Source organism: Protopterus annectens, chromosome 1.part0, assembly GCF_019279795.1.
Source record: "Protopterus annectens isolate FY-2018-M chromosome 1.part0, PAN1.0, whole genome shotgun sequence".
Classification (NCBI taxonomy): Eukaryota; Metazoa; Chordata; order Ceratodontiformes; family Protopteridae; genus Protopterus; species Protopterus annectens.
Genome location: NC_056725.1, coordinates 1,466,960,468 through 1,466,976,947, shown reverse-complemented (window position 1 = coordinate 1,466,976,947; position 16,480 = coordinate 1,466,960,468).

The window sequence follows — 16,480 nt, the reverse complement described above, 5'->3', positions numbered from 1 at the left end:
TGGGACAGAAAGTTCTAATTCTCATTCCTGTCAGACACAATAAGCTGCAGGCACCTTGAGAAGGACCCTTCAAAGTGGTAAGGAAGGTCAGTGATGTTGACTGCATGGTAAAACCCCTAGGGAGGAGGCAGGGACACAAACCATACCATGTTAACATGATGAAGTCTTACCACGATAGGGAGGCCCTTGTGCTGAGTATTTGCAGTGGGAGGGCAGGAGGAGTCTGAGGAGGGATCTATGGCTACATCAAGCAAGCCAGCAAAATGCCAAGTTACTAAGGTAGAGCCTAGGGCTGCAGGCATATGATATGATGGTACAGCACCTTAGTGGGTTCAGCAGTGCCAGTGCTGATGGGTTCTCAAGACAGGGTATGGGTTATTGTATTCCCAGACAGGCTCATTTCTCTTAAGCATTATTTTTCCAGGTCACTGGAAAAACTAGCTTGAGTCTTTAAAAGGGGGAGAGATGTGATGATGTCAGGTATTGTCATATATGGCAGGAGAAGTAGGGCACTGGATGTGTAACATATGCCAGCATAGCTAGCTGGAGTTTTGTAAAGAATTGTATGTCAATTGTATATCAAACTGATTTGTACAGGTGCTTGTATTGAAAATGTATTTGTAAAGCTGCTTGTGTTAAAAATGTACCAATAGTGGGTCCTGATGGACAAAAAACACAACTGTTTGTCAAACTTTGTTGTAACTGTTGAAATGAATATATTGCAACAGAGGAAGCTGGAAGAGAAGAGGTTAATCTCAGTCCAGCTCACCTTGAAAAATAGTCTGACATTAAATTACCTGATTTAGGCCATAAAGATTGTATCTTACAGTTCTGATTGCACCCCGAGACAAAATGTCTGTGAAAACCAGGACTAGTAATCCTACTGTATTGTCTTGAAGGACGAAGTAATTGCTACCCTGAAAGGGTGGAATTTTTTTAAATGGTTTCATAGCTTCCAGATGCTATAACACATCTTAGCAAAGCTCTGTGTATTATGACACATATGTGCTAGATTCTGGTTCAGTTTCTAGTAAAGGGGGTAGTGTGGGAACACTGTCATCCACACAGAATCAGATATTGAAGCTGATCCACCTGGGCATCAACACCCTCCTATGTACCTGGATACTGGACTTTCTCATCAACAGACTCCAAAAAGTATGTGCGGGAAATCAGTTCAATCAATATTACACTGAGCAAGGGTGTCCCTCAGGGCTGCATCCTGAGTCCTCTGCTGTTCATCTTGTTGACGCAGGACTGCATGGCCAAGCATGAGTCCAACAAAATCATCTGGGCTATGGTTGTGACTAAGGCTGAAATTGTTTCCACTTTAGTCAGGTTGGAATGCACCAGTCCTTTGACTTTGTACACCTTGACCAACTGGTTCTCAGTCAGCTTGCCATAATCCTCTGCTCACATCTTTGCCTGCTTCCCTAACTAAACTAAATATTATTTTAATATTTTTTTAATATTTATTTATATTACATACTTTAGCTTATTTATTGTTATTTATGGCTATTCACAGTTTTCTACATATTTATATATATATTTTTCAGCATACATAGTCTACACACGAGCTCTAATATAAGCCTATACTATTTCCAGGTTCCAGCTTTTTTAACATATTTAATCATTAATTATTTATTTAATTATGCTTAAGAAGTATTTTGAATTTTATGTGATATATTGATTGTTTATTTGGAAATATACATATTTATTGAATGAAAACTCAATTTACATACACATTCTTTATGAATGGAATTTATGCTGCCTTACTCAAAGCTGTTGCCTTTTTAAATGTCATTTATTTTTTAAATTTTATGTCTTTCTTCACATGATTTTAACGAATGTTACTATTTAAAGTTTTGGATGTTTGAATGTTGTTTGTCTGAAGAAGTCTAACTATTAAGTTAGATGAAAAGCGCTTAATAAAATAGTCTACTTTACATCCGAGTTCTGTTCCTGGCTTCACTTGTGCTTTAAAAGTTTTTAGTTTTTAACTTTTTGTGTTTTTTAAAAACTTCTTCCACAACTATACCTTCCATGTTATTGAAGGAGGGAAAAGGCAAATATTGGTTTGTTTTCTGGTGTAGTTCCGCAAGGATCCATTCTGGTCACTCTCCTGTTTTTTTTTTTTTTTTTTAATTAAATTATGTAACTGACCTATCAAACGTCGAGAGTACTGTTTTTGTGGATGATGTTTTTATCATTAAATCAAACAAATCAACCAAAAAAGCTACATGCAACCTTGCAACATAACATAAATATTCTCTTAAATTGGCTAATGTCAAATAACCCAGATATAACATGTTGCAGTCCAGCTATGATGCTCTTAGGAACTCCATAGTGCTCATCTAGCAGCCAGACCACAATAATTAATGATTAAGACAATTTACTTCCATCAGTGACCAATCAGAAATATCCAAGTTTATGTTTGACCAACACATTGCCTTCTATTACTACATGAAGGCAATAGTGGATAAAGTGTAATCCAACTACAATTTTCAAAAAAGCAATCCCCTTGCTTTCCAGAAAGCCAGAAGAGCTGTAGAAATCAGTGTACTAATTCTTAGACTGAAGTGTGCCCTTTTCATCCTGTCATTAAAGTCCTACAAAAGTTCCTTACAAGTGCTAGAAAGCAAAAGCTTCCAGTTTATTTTTTGGCTAGGGACAGGAAGCACAACATTCTTATTTTACTGGTATCACTTAGCTCCTGGTCCAGTTCATATCGGGTATTTTTATTCAAAGAGCCACTATACTGGCCCAGCAGCTGCTCCCTGAAGTCCCTGTGGAGGATCAATAGGAAAGTTCTGTTCTCCTTGGCACACAACACAGAAGCCTTATTTTTCTCACTTGCTGGGATTACTATGGCCACTTTGTAGGTCCAGTAAAAAAGCAATATGGTAAACTCCTGCACTCACTTGCATGTTTATGAATCACTTACAGTGTGGTGCATCACTGCATCACTGCACTAAGTGTACACAAGCTTCATGCTTCATGCTCACTATAACATGCACAATGAGAAGCCACATGTATGAGTAGCACCTCTTAGAACTGCACTTTTAAGATACAGAGGAGTTTGAGTAAAACCTCAGCACACGTAGATATTCAGTGAATTAAAAAAGGAGTCCTGCCTTGTGAAATATTCAGCAACAGCTATAAACCCTATACTGAATGTCACGGAAAGTAAATTAGGAGTCTTGAAGTATGCGTAACTGGGACCACATCAAACTTACATAGGATGTTAGTGCCTGGCTATGTATGCAGAAGACCAAGCTGTAATCATAAGATACTGTGGGGATTACTGGACAGAAGGATAGTAGGGTTCTAAGACCATATGTACAGTGAGTAGTAAAGGGGCCATTAGATTCTGCACAGCAACAACTGCAGCTGTTATCCAGGTGCATTAAGAGTGGGAGGCCATGGCTATAATTATGTGCATGCCACAGCATATCATCCGGAGACACTGACTGACGTGTTTTCCTTTCTGGTGTACAGGTGCTGGCATGGACACAAGAGGGAGGTAATGCCTTGAAAAGTTCACTAACTAGGAGAATGAATTACACACATGGCATGTACATCCTGGGCAAAGATGTTGCAAGCAAGCATTAACAGCACCAGATTAGGCAGTTACTGTATGACCATAATGAGTCTCTACAACAGATGTGATGAAGAGTTACTTTTTATATATGCTTTGTGAAGAAAAAGACATGGAAATTGCAAAAGATGGGTCCACCACAAGAGGTGGACCACCAATGCAGAAACAGTTTACTGAGATAAAGGAGTTTTTGTTGCCATTTCCCAGCCAAGGAGAGAGACCCCCTAATAATTTCAAGTGATTTAGATGTCAAAGGTGGGCCGGCATCAAGTTTCCATCTGTCAGTATAGGAAGCCCCATCTGTCAGCATTGGCAGTGCTGGGTTAGAAATGTCCATCACAGAGGTCTATAACACATACAACATCATGACATAAGTGAGAGATTGACCAAGACCAACCTACATATCTGTCCTTACAGGTACTGCTGGTCTGCAAATGCAACAGCCTGCAATACAAGGTATGTCTTACAGCATATTCCATTGCAATATTCCTAGATGTAGCAGTATGCATGCCAACAGTTGTGAAGAGAAGACAGTTCTGTGGCTTGCCCAGGAGTATTTCTGTAGTCCAGCAATGCTAAATGAAGGTCCATTTGACTCAACATATCACATTTTTTTAGTGAGTTATTTATTGTTTGAATCACAAGTTCAACCTGTTCATTTGATTCTGTGAGCATTCTCTGAATATTATATATCTGTACAATAGAGAGAGATTGGCAATACACTCATCTAAGCAAGTATGGGCCTTTAAAAGCATACTTCATTTGACCAGAGAATGTATAAATAATGCTCTGGCCATTGCAGGCAACCTAGCAGTTTAGAGAGGAAGCTTTTTCTGCTAATGCTTTGCATGTCCTTTGGATATGACTGAACAGTATATCCACAAACACGCAATATATGACTTTCAGGGCCTCAGGGATATGGACTATGTTATAAAAGGCCTGTGTGGTGTTGGTTCTCTCTTCTTTTGTCATGGGGAACCAAATATGTTCCACCTCATGTTGTAGCATAATATCAAGGCCCAGGTTTAGGAATCACAGAGCTGACACCTCCAATATCTTTAACTTGTCCTTCCTTGGTTGCTGGAAGGTCCCTGAAGCTACCACGGATAATGGTGCACATACCTTTGTGTCCAGAGAAATGGATATACCATGTATTCTCTTTGATTCCACTAGTGGGTTTCAGGGTTCAACTACAGTATCCCTGTCCACTCAGAAATGGACCACAATCTCTTGGTCTGTCAGGCAGTAGTACATCAGAAGCTGACTGTGTGCACCTTCTCTACTGGCACTGATGGCCTCAGTGTAAAACACTGTGAACACTTACCCTGTAGGCAGCTCCTAGCACATACTGCTGTGATACTGCTGCCACTATTCCTGGCATGGCTGCTGTTACATGTTTTTGATTCAGTCTTCAGTTTGTTTTTCTTTACTTGCTTAATTCAAGTAACTAATTTGCCCAGAGCTCCTTGTTTATATGTCATTATGCTCTTATTAGCACGCACTGCATACAGCACTATTTTGACCATTGTATTGCTGATGTGTGTCATAGAATTGCTCATACCCTGCACATGGTTGCTACCCAGGCTAAATTTGCAAAACACACTGTCTATGAATTCTAAAATATTCATTTTTTATTTACTTGCTTTATGGTGGTTGATCTGCTTATTGCTAAATCTGTAACCTAAAGGTGCACTTATCTGTAACAATTTTACTGGAAGACATCAGCTGTTCATTCTACTGATTAATTTAATACATATGCATAATTTTTGCTTTAATTACTATTTGCTTATCTACATTTCTATGCTTGCTTTGCTTAATCATGTACTGTTTTGATTTAACTATGTACAATTCTGTTTGTCTGTGATCCCTTTTTGGATGAGGTTAAGACTCATAAGGGTCAATGCATCTATCACCCAGTTGGTCTTGAAATGTAAATAAATAAAATATTTTCCTTGTTTAACTTTATATCACTTTCAGTAGAAGCACCTTAAGTAGAAAACAAGGCTTCAGAAAATGAACTGCTCTCCAACTAGTTGATACAAATATGCCTGACCTGTATATAATACTATACGGACTAAGAACATTTACTATAACATTCCATCTGAGTTGTCCGTCTTCATTTATCCTTGACAGATGGGTCCAGTTCCGATATTGGAACTGACTTGGCCGTTACTACAGTTTGTGCCAGCCAAAAACTCTCAAGTTTCACCTCTACCCACACTCCCTCTCTCACAATTACCTCAGATTAAGTTTGTAGAGAATGTATAGATAATAAATAAGGAAGGCCACAGGGAAGCCATATCTACTATGCTTGAAAGGTCAGAATAATTTAAGGGTATATAATTCATTCCACCAAAAATATTTTTTAAAGACCGGGGATGGAGGGAGGGGAGTCCAGGATATAGAAAGATGGACAACTCAGAAGCAATGTTATGTAAAGTACATAACTTCTTTATCTGATGTTATCAAGCTTCATTTTATCCTTGACATATGGCACAGAGTCCCCAGCTACCTTAGATATTGGGTGACTCATGGAAGGATATTCCTGAGCACCATCGAACCAAAGGATGATCTTCCCCTAGAGACTAAGTCCAATTTGTAATGAGTAATAAAGGTATGGAGAGAAGACAAAGCAACTGCTGCACATATATTGTCCATTGAAGTCCTAGACTGGAAAACTGCTGAAATGGCTACAGCTCTTGTAGAATGGGCTTTTTACAGGCCTAGGCAAGGCTATTTTGTTCTTATTATAGATACATGAAATACAGTCCTTTAGCCATCTGGCCAAAGTCACCTTGATGACTAGCTTGCCAAACTTTGCACTGGAAAAGGAAACAAATAGTTGGTCAGATTTTTGAATGTCTTTTGTTCTGTGAAGATAGAGACATAATTGTCTGTGAACATCTAGTATATGTAAGGAATATTCACCGTTGCTGGAAAGGTTTGGAAAGAAAACTGGTAAAATAATAGCTTGACTGATGTTAGACTCTGAGACTACCTTGGGTAGGAAAGAGGGGCTTGTTTGTAAAGAAATTCTGTCTTTGTGGAAAATCAGATAAGGAGGTTTACATGATAAGGCCTGAATTTCTGAGATCAGTCTGACAAAGGTTATAGCTACCAAAAATAATGGCTTCCAAGACTAAAACTTCAGATCACATTCTGCAGAGGGTTCAAAGGGAGAATGTACTATGGTCTGTAACACTAAGTTTAGATCCCAAGGGAGTTTCAACAAAAGAGCACCCCTTAAAAATGACTTACAAAGTATATGACAGGCTAAAGAATGTTTTTTCAAACCATTGTGGAAATTGGAAATTGCAGCTAATTGTAGTCTGATGGCAGAGGGGAAGCTCCAACATAAAAGAGAGGCTAAAAAGTCTAAAATATGCACTATAGAAGCAGAAAAGGAATCAATATATTTTTCATGGGCCCAAATGGTAAATCTCTTCCATTTTCTAGAGTATAGTTTACTAGTGGAAGGTTTATTAGAAGACAGAAGGATGTGGCATACTGGGGAGGAAAGATTTAGATACCTGGCAACTAGTGGAATTGGAGGAACCATGCTGTCAGCTTGAGATTTAAAATATCTGGGTGAACAAGTCCATCTGGATGGGACAGATGGTCTGGAATTGAGACGAGAATCCATGGTTGTTGAATCAGATAAAGCTAAAGGAAGGGGATCCAAATCTGTTGAGTCTAAAAGGGTGCAATGAGGATTACTGTGCTCTTCAACCTGAGTGGTTTCTGCAGGAATTTTGTAATTAGTGGTATAGGGGCAATGGCATACAGGAGACCAGGGGGCCAACTGTGTAGGACAGCATCTCTTGTTGACTTCCCCAGAGGGGAATCAGGGTGAAGTAATTGCTGCACTTGTTCTTTAGGGGAGAAGCAAACAGATCTCAGCAAGGTCAACCCCACTGATGGAAGATCCTTTCTACCACTTCTGGATTGACAGACCACTTGTGAGGCTGAAGAATACATCTGCTCAGTTTGTCTGCAATCACATTGGAATTCCCTGGAATATGCATTGCTATTAGAAAGCAGTTGGAAGAGATCACCCACTGCCACATTCTGAGGGCTTCTTGACAAAGAGGATAAGACTTGGTTCTTCCCTGCTTGTTTGAATTGCAATTGTCTCCTTAGGAAGGGCTGTTTGAAAGGCCTGCAATGCTAGAAGCACTGCTCTTACCTCCATTCGATTGATATGCAGGTTGGCCTCTAAGGGGGACCAAGTGTCTTGGACTATCCTGCCCAGAAAATGTCCCTCCCACCTCATCTGAGAGGCATCTGTAGACACTATGGCCGTGGGCTCTGGAAGAACAAAGGAGTGGTTGAGGAGAATTTGTATGGAATATGTCCACCAAAGTAGATCCCTCTTGCACTAATTGATGATCAGTATTTGGCCTGACAAGGGATGGTGAAGTTTAGACAACTGAGAAGCTAGTAGTCATTGCAGAATTCTCATATGAAGCCTGGCTAGAGGGACTAGAGTTAGTGAAGCTGCCATCAACCCTAGAGTTTACAAAACTATTTAAGTAGGAACCATCTTTCTGTGGATTATCTTTTGAACTTGAGCAATAATTCTTTGGAGCCTCTCTCAAGGAAGGGATGCTATGGTTGTTGCCGTATTTAGCACAGCCCCTATAAATTCTAGATTTTGTGTTGGAGTCAATTGGGATTTCTCATGAGTTCTCATAATTCCGAGGTAGCTACAGATATTGAATAATCTCCAGCTACTATCAAATGATGCCTGGTCGAAGTGGTTATGAGCTAAGTATGGAAACACCCAGAATCCTTACAGTCTCAAGTGAGCTGCTACTACTGCCATGCATTTGGTGAACACCTTGGGGGCTGTGGTGAGACTAAAGGGCAGCACTTTGAATTGGTAATGAGTGGCTTCCAGTCAGAAGCGAAGGAAATTCCTGGAGTTTGTCCATCTTTATGTGGTAGGATGCATCCTGAAGATCTATTGAGCACACCCAGTCAGCTTTCTTCAGAAAAGGATGAATTGACTGTACTGTGACCATCCAGAACTTTGTTTGAAAAACTGATTTATTGAGCACACTGAGATCCAAAATCAGTCTGCATTCCCTTGTCTTTTTTGGCACTAAAAAGAGTCGAGTAGGTTCCAGATCCTTTCTGGTCTGACTCTTTTGTCTAGCAGTTTTTGAATTTCTTAAACTACTGAATCCCTTTGATTGCATGGAAAATTGGGGATTGTTTTGTGTACAAAGTGAGGATGGGAAAAGGGAATGGTATAATCTCTGCATATGATCCATTGCACCCAACAATCTGTTGTTATGCTTAGCCAGGCATTTAGGTGCAAGTATAAGTGTCACAGGACTGTCTCCAGATGAAGACTATTGGGTTTCCATTCAGAAACGCTGAAAGGACTTACATGGAAAAGAATCCCTGAAGCTTTGGTTATGCAGACCACCTCTACTGTGAGGGCAGCATCTTCCATTTTGGTCCCCCCCCCCTGCCCTTGGGGGAACTGCCTCCACATGTGTCCTGGAAAGGCTCTTGGGATTTTGTGAACCACGTCTTTCCACCAGTCCGTTAGTTCCTAGTAAAGGATCTTTGAGGGGTGGAAAAATGTACTGCTGCAGAAGAAAGGGTCTTACCATGTGTAGCTCATCCCTCTATAACAGAGATGACAAGCAGGCAGGGTATTTTGTTTTGATGCTTCAATACATGGAAACACATCAGGATGGATAGCAGCATTATAAAATATATAAAAAACTGGTTAACAGACAGACTTTACATACATACATGCTTACATCTCAACTGCTTACAACAAAATGGCAGTCAGACTCGCACGTGATCACTATTTATACACTTGTGAAAGCCCTTGGATAGCTTCTTAAAGATACATATACACACACACTGATCTACACCAACCTTCTCACACCTGCATAAAGTCTCTCTTACTTTTGGGCCAAACAAGGATGTTCTGTCAAAGGGAGCATTGCAGAACGAAGACTTGAATGGTTCCGCAAAGTCACATAGGCACATCCAGGCATGTCTCCTTATAGCTACGCCTGAACCCGCTGCTCTGGACATCCCTTTGGCTGCACGTGTGATTAGCCTCATGGAAAAATTAAACACAGACTCCAGGAAGGCTAGCTGGGAAGCCATTGTCTGTTTAATTCCCACAGACACAGCTCCTGCAGGGTATCTGACAATTCCTTGATCAGGTCCCCATTGAAGTCTTGTAAAGTGTACCAGGAAGTTCAACGACCTTACAGCAAAGGTCAATGAAACATAAACCCTCAGGCTATGGATAGAGTTTGGAAGAGTTTTGTTGGGTGGATGAATAGATAAGCTCTCCTCAACAAGTTCCTTTTTTGTGGTGGCTCCTATGACCATAGCATCCACTGACCGTTTGGCCCAGAACTGTTAGTCTTCAGAGAGATTTTAATTTTATCTGGTCTCTTGGGGATGGGTTTGATGGTGTCTGCAGTCTTCCACACCTGCTGTGAAATCAACTGAATGAGTTCATCAGTGAGCAGGGTCTCCCAAGAGGTAGACGAGTGAGTGCCAAGAGCCTGCAGTTAAACAGATTCTTTAGAGGAAGAGTTTTGGGACTTCCAGCCACCCCTTTGCTTTAAAAATTCTAAGATGTATCCAAAAGAAACATCTTCAGGCAGTGACCTTGGGAACCCTTCCCCTCATCAGAATCTGTGTCTTCAGTGACTGATTCCTTAGGGAAATCTAAGTGCTTCTTCTTGCAATTCTTCTGAGGAATCTCCTCAGGGGGATAATCTGGGGAGGTGTCAGATAATGACAGAACCTGAGTCTGAAAACTTGAGACTTCAGCGCCCACTGTCCCAGTGGAGAGACAGTTAGAATAATATAGTCAGAGGGGGGTACCTGTTCCGAGGAGAAAGGTGCCAAATGGATCACTGTAAGGGACAGAGCCCTATTCAGTGCCTTGAAGGCTGGCCCCCTGAAGAGGGAAGAGAGCCCAGAACTGAGACAGACTGCCGCACTCCCCCCTCCAATGAACCCACCCTTGAAACAGAAGCTGGTGCTGAAATAACACGAGCTGAAGCTCTGAGGAGCAGGGGCAGCTCCGATAAACCTGGAGTCGACTCTTGTCCCCTGGAACTGACAGGGTAGCTATGGCTCTGAGAGGTCTCTGGTTCCAAAGAACTGAGGGGACTTACTGGTTCTGAAGAGGTGGAAATCTCAGGGTCAAGTACAGTCAGTGCCAGGAGACTTGGAACAATAAACTCAAATGCCTTGGAGGAAGTCAGAGGAGGAGTGCTCAGCAGGGTGAAGGAAGGCTCAGTTCTAAGAACAGGAGGAGAAACCATAGTTCTTGGTGACTTCAACACCGACTGGCACTTCTGCTCCTCTGAACCCCCCCATCACCCGTATAAACCTATCTGAGTTTACGCAAACAATAACCTCTCCCACTAGGATCAAAAAACCTACCAACAGGGAAAGTGTCCTAGACTGGATACTTGTCAATAACCAACCTCAACTGTACACAGCTGGGACTTTCCCAGACAACCTTAGTGATCACCTACTAACCTGTATCATAAAACACAAGGCAGAGGCCCCGCCCCCCACCAGATCATATTCAAAACATTCATAAAAAAGAAGAACTTCAATCCTGTTAATTTCCAAAATGAACTGAAGGCATTAGACTGGTCAATACTAAAAAATAAACCATTAGATGAGGCCGTAGCTTACTTTAATATTCCAAAGTATCCTTGATTCATGTTCATGCACATACTATAAAAAACAAATTGAATACTGCACCATGGCTCACAAAGGATACCAAGTCAAAAATCAAAACTAGAAACAGAGCCTGGGCCAACTGGCGATCAACTAAAGCCCCTCTTGACCATTTAAAATACTGCCAACTCAGGAATGAAACAAAATAATCCATTCTGCTAGATAAAAAAAGCTACTATCAAAATATCCTATATAAACACCAAAACAATCCCCAAAAGCTCTGAGCAGGCTTAAATCAGCTACTTCATCCAGGACTATCAACCACCCCAACCCCTTCAAACTTCACTCATAATTCCTCAGAGACCACAGCTGGTGCCTGTAAGAACTTTTTCACAGAAACAATCCAATCCCTAGCAAATCAACTAACTTCCACAAACTCCAACCCTACTTCTAATCTATCCACTAATAACCCCCTCTTTAGCTTCTAACCCATCTCTACCACTCAAATCCCTAATAAAAAAATTAAAACCTACTACCCTTTCTGCTGACCTCCTCCCTGCAGAGTACCTACAAAAAGCTGCAGATACAATTGCATACCACATATCTATCCTGATCAATAGAACCTTATCCAATGGTGCTATCCCCTCCATCTGGAAAATTTCACACGTCATCCCACTCCATAAAGGTGGAAGTTCCACAGAACCATCCAACTATAGACTCATTGCCATTCTTTCACCACTAGCCAAAATAATGGAGAAGTGCATACAAAAGCAACTAATGCAATATCTTATACAGAACAATCTACTGTCTAACTCTCAGCATGGCTTTAGGCCACATCACAATACCACCTCTGCCCTCCTTTCCTTTACAGATGGACAGGAATAACAATAGGCTATCCTCAGCCCTCTTTCTTGACCTATCAAAAGCCTTTGATATGGTCAGCCATTAACTTCTCATTCATTCCCTAAAATCAATCTCCTTGAACAATCATGCAAACCAGTGGTTCCAGTCCTATCTGACTGGCAGGCAACAGGCTGTATTATGGCAGGGAAAACTGTCCATCCAGCTGCCTCTCACACTCGGTGTCCCTCAAGGCTCCATTTTAGGACCACTACTCTTTTCTATTTTCATCAATAACCTTCACACTGCTATCTCCAAAGTGACCTGCATTCAATATGCAGATGATGTCACTCTGATCTGCTCAGCCTCTTCCCCATCTGACTTACTAATCTTAACCCAAAACACGTTTAACACTATTGAAAACTGGCTCTCCAACCAACGTCTACTGCTGAACTCCAATAAAACTAAACTTCTACTCTTTACCCCCACTAGTAGATCCACCCCATTTTCCTTCTCTGTTACAACAAACAATGGTACCTCTATCTCCATGGACACCCATACTAAGCTTCTAGGCATTATTATAGATAGTAATCTTAATTTTGACTTACATGTCACCAAAACCATACAAACCATCAATAAGAAGTTTGGATCTCTTTACAGAAACAAGCCATTTTTAACCCCATTAGCAAGAACTGCAATTGCCCAGTCACACCTACTCTCTACTCTTATATATGCCTCTCTTGTACTCTCCAACCTTAATAAATCTGAACTGAGTAAGCTCTCCCACAGATACAACCATATTGCCAGATTCGCCACTGGCTCAACATACAGAACCCATCACTGCTAGAACCTTAATCAACTAGGGTAGCTAGAACTGCCCAGTTTAATTCAATTCAATCAACTCTTAATAGCACACAAAATTCTATACCAACCTGAAGATACACCCTCACTTAAAAATATTATAAAACCATACAATAACTTGAGGTCACTACAGTCATCCAACAAACTACTGATCCAGACCTACAAAGCTAATAACTCAGCTGGTGAATCCCTGTTTGACAACTGCATTGGCAAAACTTGGAATTCACTGCCAAACTATATAACCCTCCAACCCTCCTTATATCTCTTCAAAAAAAGCATCAAACAGTATTTCAAAATGCACTGGCTTTGTCCCTGTAGCAACCCTGATTAAGTTACAAAATGCTAATTCCTACCCAGATAGTATTGTAAGCATTTAATACTCAACACTGTTTGTTCCAATCTGATGATTTTGTTTTTAATCTGACAGACCATGTAACTTGTGAGTCCCTGCTGGGGGCATCACTAAACCAATTTGTAAAAATGCTTGACTCTTTGACTTACATTTTACTATGTATCTAATTTTTTGTGTAATCACTGAATTTTATCACTGGAGCTTTTCTCCCCGGGCCTCCGCTGAAACTGTACATATATCCAGTTGGATTATCCAGGTCAACAAATGTAAAATAAAATAAAAATAAAACAAAAATCCATATTCCTAAATATATCATCTTATTGAAATCCCATAAATATGGGTATTGCTGAACCATTTTCAGAATGGGGACATAATTTATGGCTATAGCCTTTGCTTTATCCTAATTCATTTTATATGTCCAAAAGACTTGAAACTGTCTCAAAATGTTCAAAAACATCAAATACAAAATAATACCATCTGCACATAAAGCTAACTTTTCTTGATTACCATACCAATTATATCTTTGAATTTCTGAGTCCTTTATATTCTTTGCCCATGGCTCTAAATTTAAAGCAAATAACAAAGGGAAAAGAGGATACCCCTCCCGGTTCCTCTATTTACACCCCTGCCTGTTTCCTCTGTTCAAGCACAACTTATCAGAGAAGAACCCTCCCACTCTAATTTTTGCTTCCGATCCCTCATATATACTTCTAATTAACCTTATTATTGTATCAGAAAATGATTACCATACCAATTATATCCTTGAACTTCTGAGTCCCTTATTTACTTTGCCAATGATTCAAAATGTAACATAAATAACAAAGGAGAAAGAGAGCACCCCTGCCTGGCTTCTCTGTTCAGACACAACTTTTCAGACAGGAAATCTCCCACTTTCATGTTTACCTCTGATCCCTCATATATTCTCCTAACTAACCTTATTACTGTCTCAGGGAATTCAAATGCCTCAATTTCCCTTCTCATAAAATCCCAGCTTACTCTGTTGAATGCTTTCTCTGCATCAAGATACACCAACAACAGAGGTATTTTCTTACATTCTGTTTCCCTCTAAATCATCATTGTTCTATTAATGGTGTCAAATGTTTGCTTCCCCTCCACAAAACCATACTGATTCATATCTATTAACTTTGACAACACTTTGCCATACTTGTAGCTAGTATTGACATACACACTTTATAATCATGGTTCGGTACTCAAGAAAAGTTAGCTTTATTTGCAGATGATATGATTTTGTTTCCGATAAATCCAAAAAAGGACAACTCAGTGTTGTGGATTATTTTGAGACAGTTTCAAGTCTTTTTGGGACATAAAATTAATGAAAGATAAAACAAAGGCTATAGATGTAAATTATGCACCCACACATATTGTGGTTCAGCAATACCTATAGTTATGCGTACGCAATAAAATGAAGTATTTAAGAGTCTAGATCTAGGGATGTCACTGTCTGCAGTTATTCTCCCCTCATTAGCTCAGTCATTAAGCATAATGCATCGTTTAGTAGGTATCTTTAAAGAGAAATGCAATAAATGGAATGCCCACAGACACAACTTACTAAAAGAATGGAAGGCCTAAACAATATGTCCTACAAGGACTGACTCAAAGCCCTGTCACTATACCCAATATCCCACAGACTGGTAAGACGTGACCTCTGTCTGGTATACAAGGCATCCTCCGACCCAATACTAATGGATTTACTGCAATCAACAAGTCAAATGGCATCAGAAATACTCAGTCTATGGGGTCTACACCACTTCTACAACATAAACAGAATAGTCTGGAGAGACAGGTATATCCTGCAGAGGATACTGCTGCTTAGAAAAGACTCCCCATCCATGTTAAACAAAGCTCTACTCTGTTCATATTCAAGTGCAGCTTGGCTCTATGGATAGGAAAAAGAAAATGTATCTCAGGACTTCCCCTTTACTACTAATGTACAGAAGCAGCTCCTCACTGCTTTATCTCATGACTGGGTCATTTCAAATTATTCATGGCATGATCTCAGTTATTCTCACTACGGGGTAATATTTAATTATCAACCACGAGATACGTAAGGCCAATATAACACCATGGAATAGGGTAATTCAAGAGGTGATAAGTGCAAACCATTTTTGGCAAAGCATTGTGGATTGTCAATCATGTCTCACTAGGCTGACAGATATTGGATCCCATTGTTGTGACACCAGAAACTGAGCCAATTGTTGAAGTCAATAATTTTTTGCTGGTACTGTGGCATCATCACTGATGAAGGTACGGTGCTACTCAAGGCTACATTTATAACTGCCTGGAATACATATTCAGAGAACTCCATCATGTCTCTCTTCATATAGTCCAGTGAGGTACATCTTAAATAAATACATATACAGGTCCACTTCTAAATTTTAAACTTTCAAAACCTCAAATTGCTTATGGTCGAGACAACAGGATTGAGGTTCTGAAAGTTTGAAATTTAAATAAATAAAAAAAATCTGTTTATTTACATTTTTGCAGGGAGGCAAGCTCCCCTGCACCCCCACACCCCCCTGATAATTAAATATGCCAACTTTGAGATTGCACTACAAAGAGAAAAACTGTAAATATACCGTTCCACTCTGAATGGCAATCTCCATTTAAATTATTCGAACTTTCAAAACCTCAAACTTATGGTCTTGACCATAAGCAATTTTTGAAAGTTTGAAATTTAGAAGTAGACCCACACACATACACACAAATATTTCAAGTATGGGCACTAATGCCCTTCTAGCCTGCCTATATATATGCAGCACAAAATAACTACTAGGATGGAGGTCACCAAGATAAAGTATCCAAAAGTATAGACCAGTAGCAGTCAAAGCCGAACACCAGGACTGCCACAGCTGGATTGAAAAGTCTTTATTAATAACAAACAGATAAGCACTTTTGGCTTGAAAATCCTTCTTCAGATCAAACTTCAATAGCAAACACCAAGGTATTTAAATAAAGTGATAGCCAAAATCATTCAGTCTTCTTGGGTACACACCTCCTATCAATGAAAGTGACTCTGATTAACCCCAAATAAAGTTCAGCTGTCATAGTAGGATTTTCCTGAAATTTACTCAGTTGCCTGCTACAGCAAAAGGCATGGTTCCCAGAAAGCTTACAAAGCATCAAAGGGA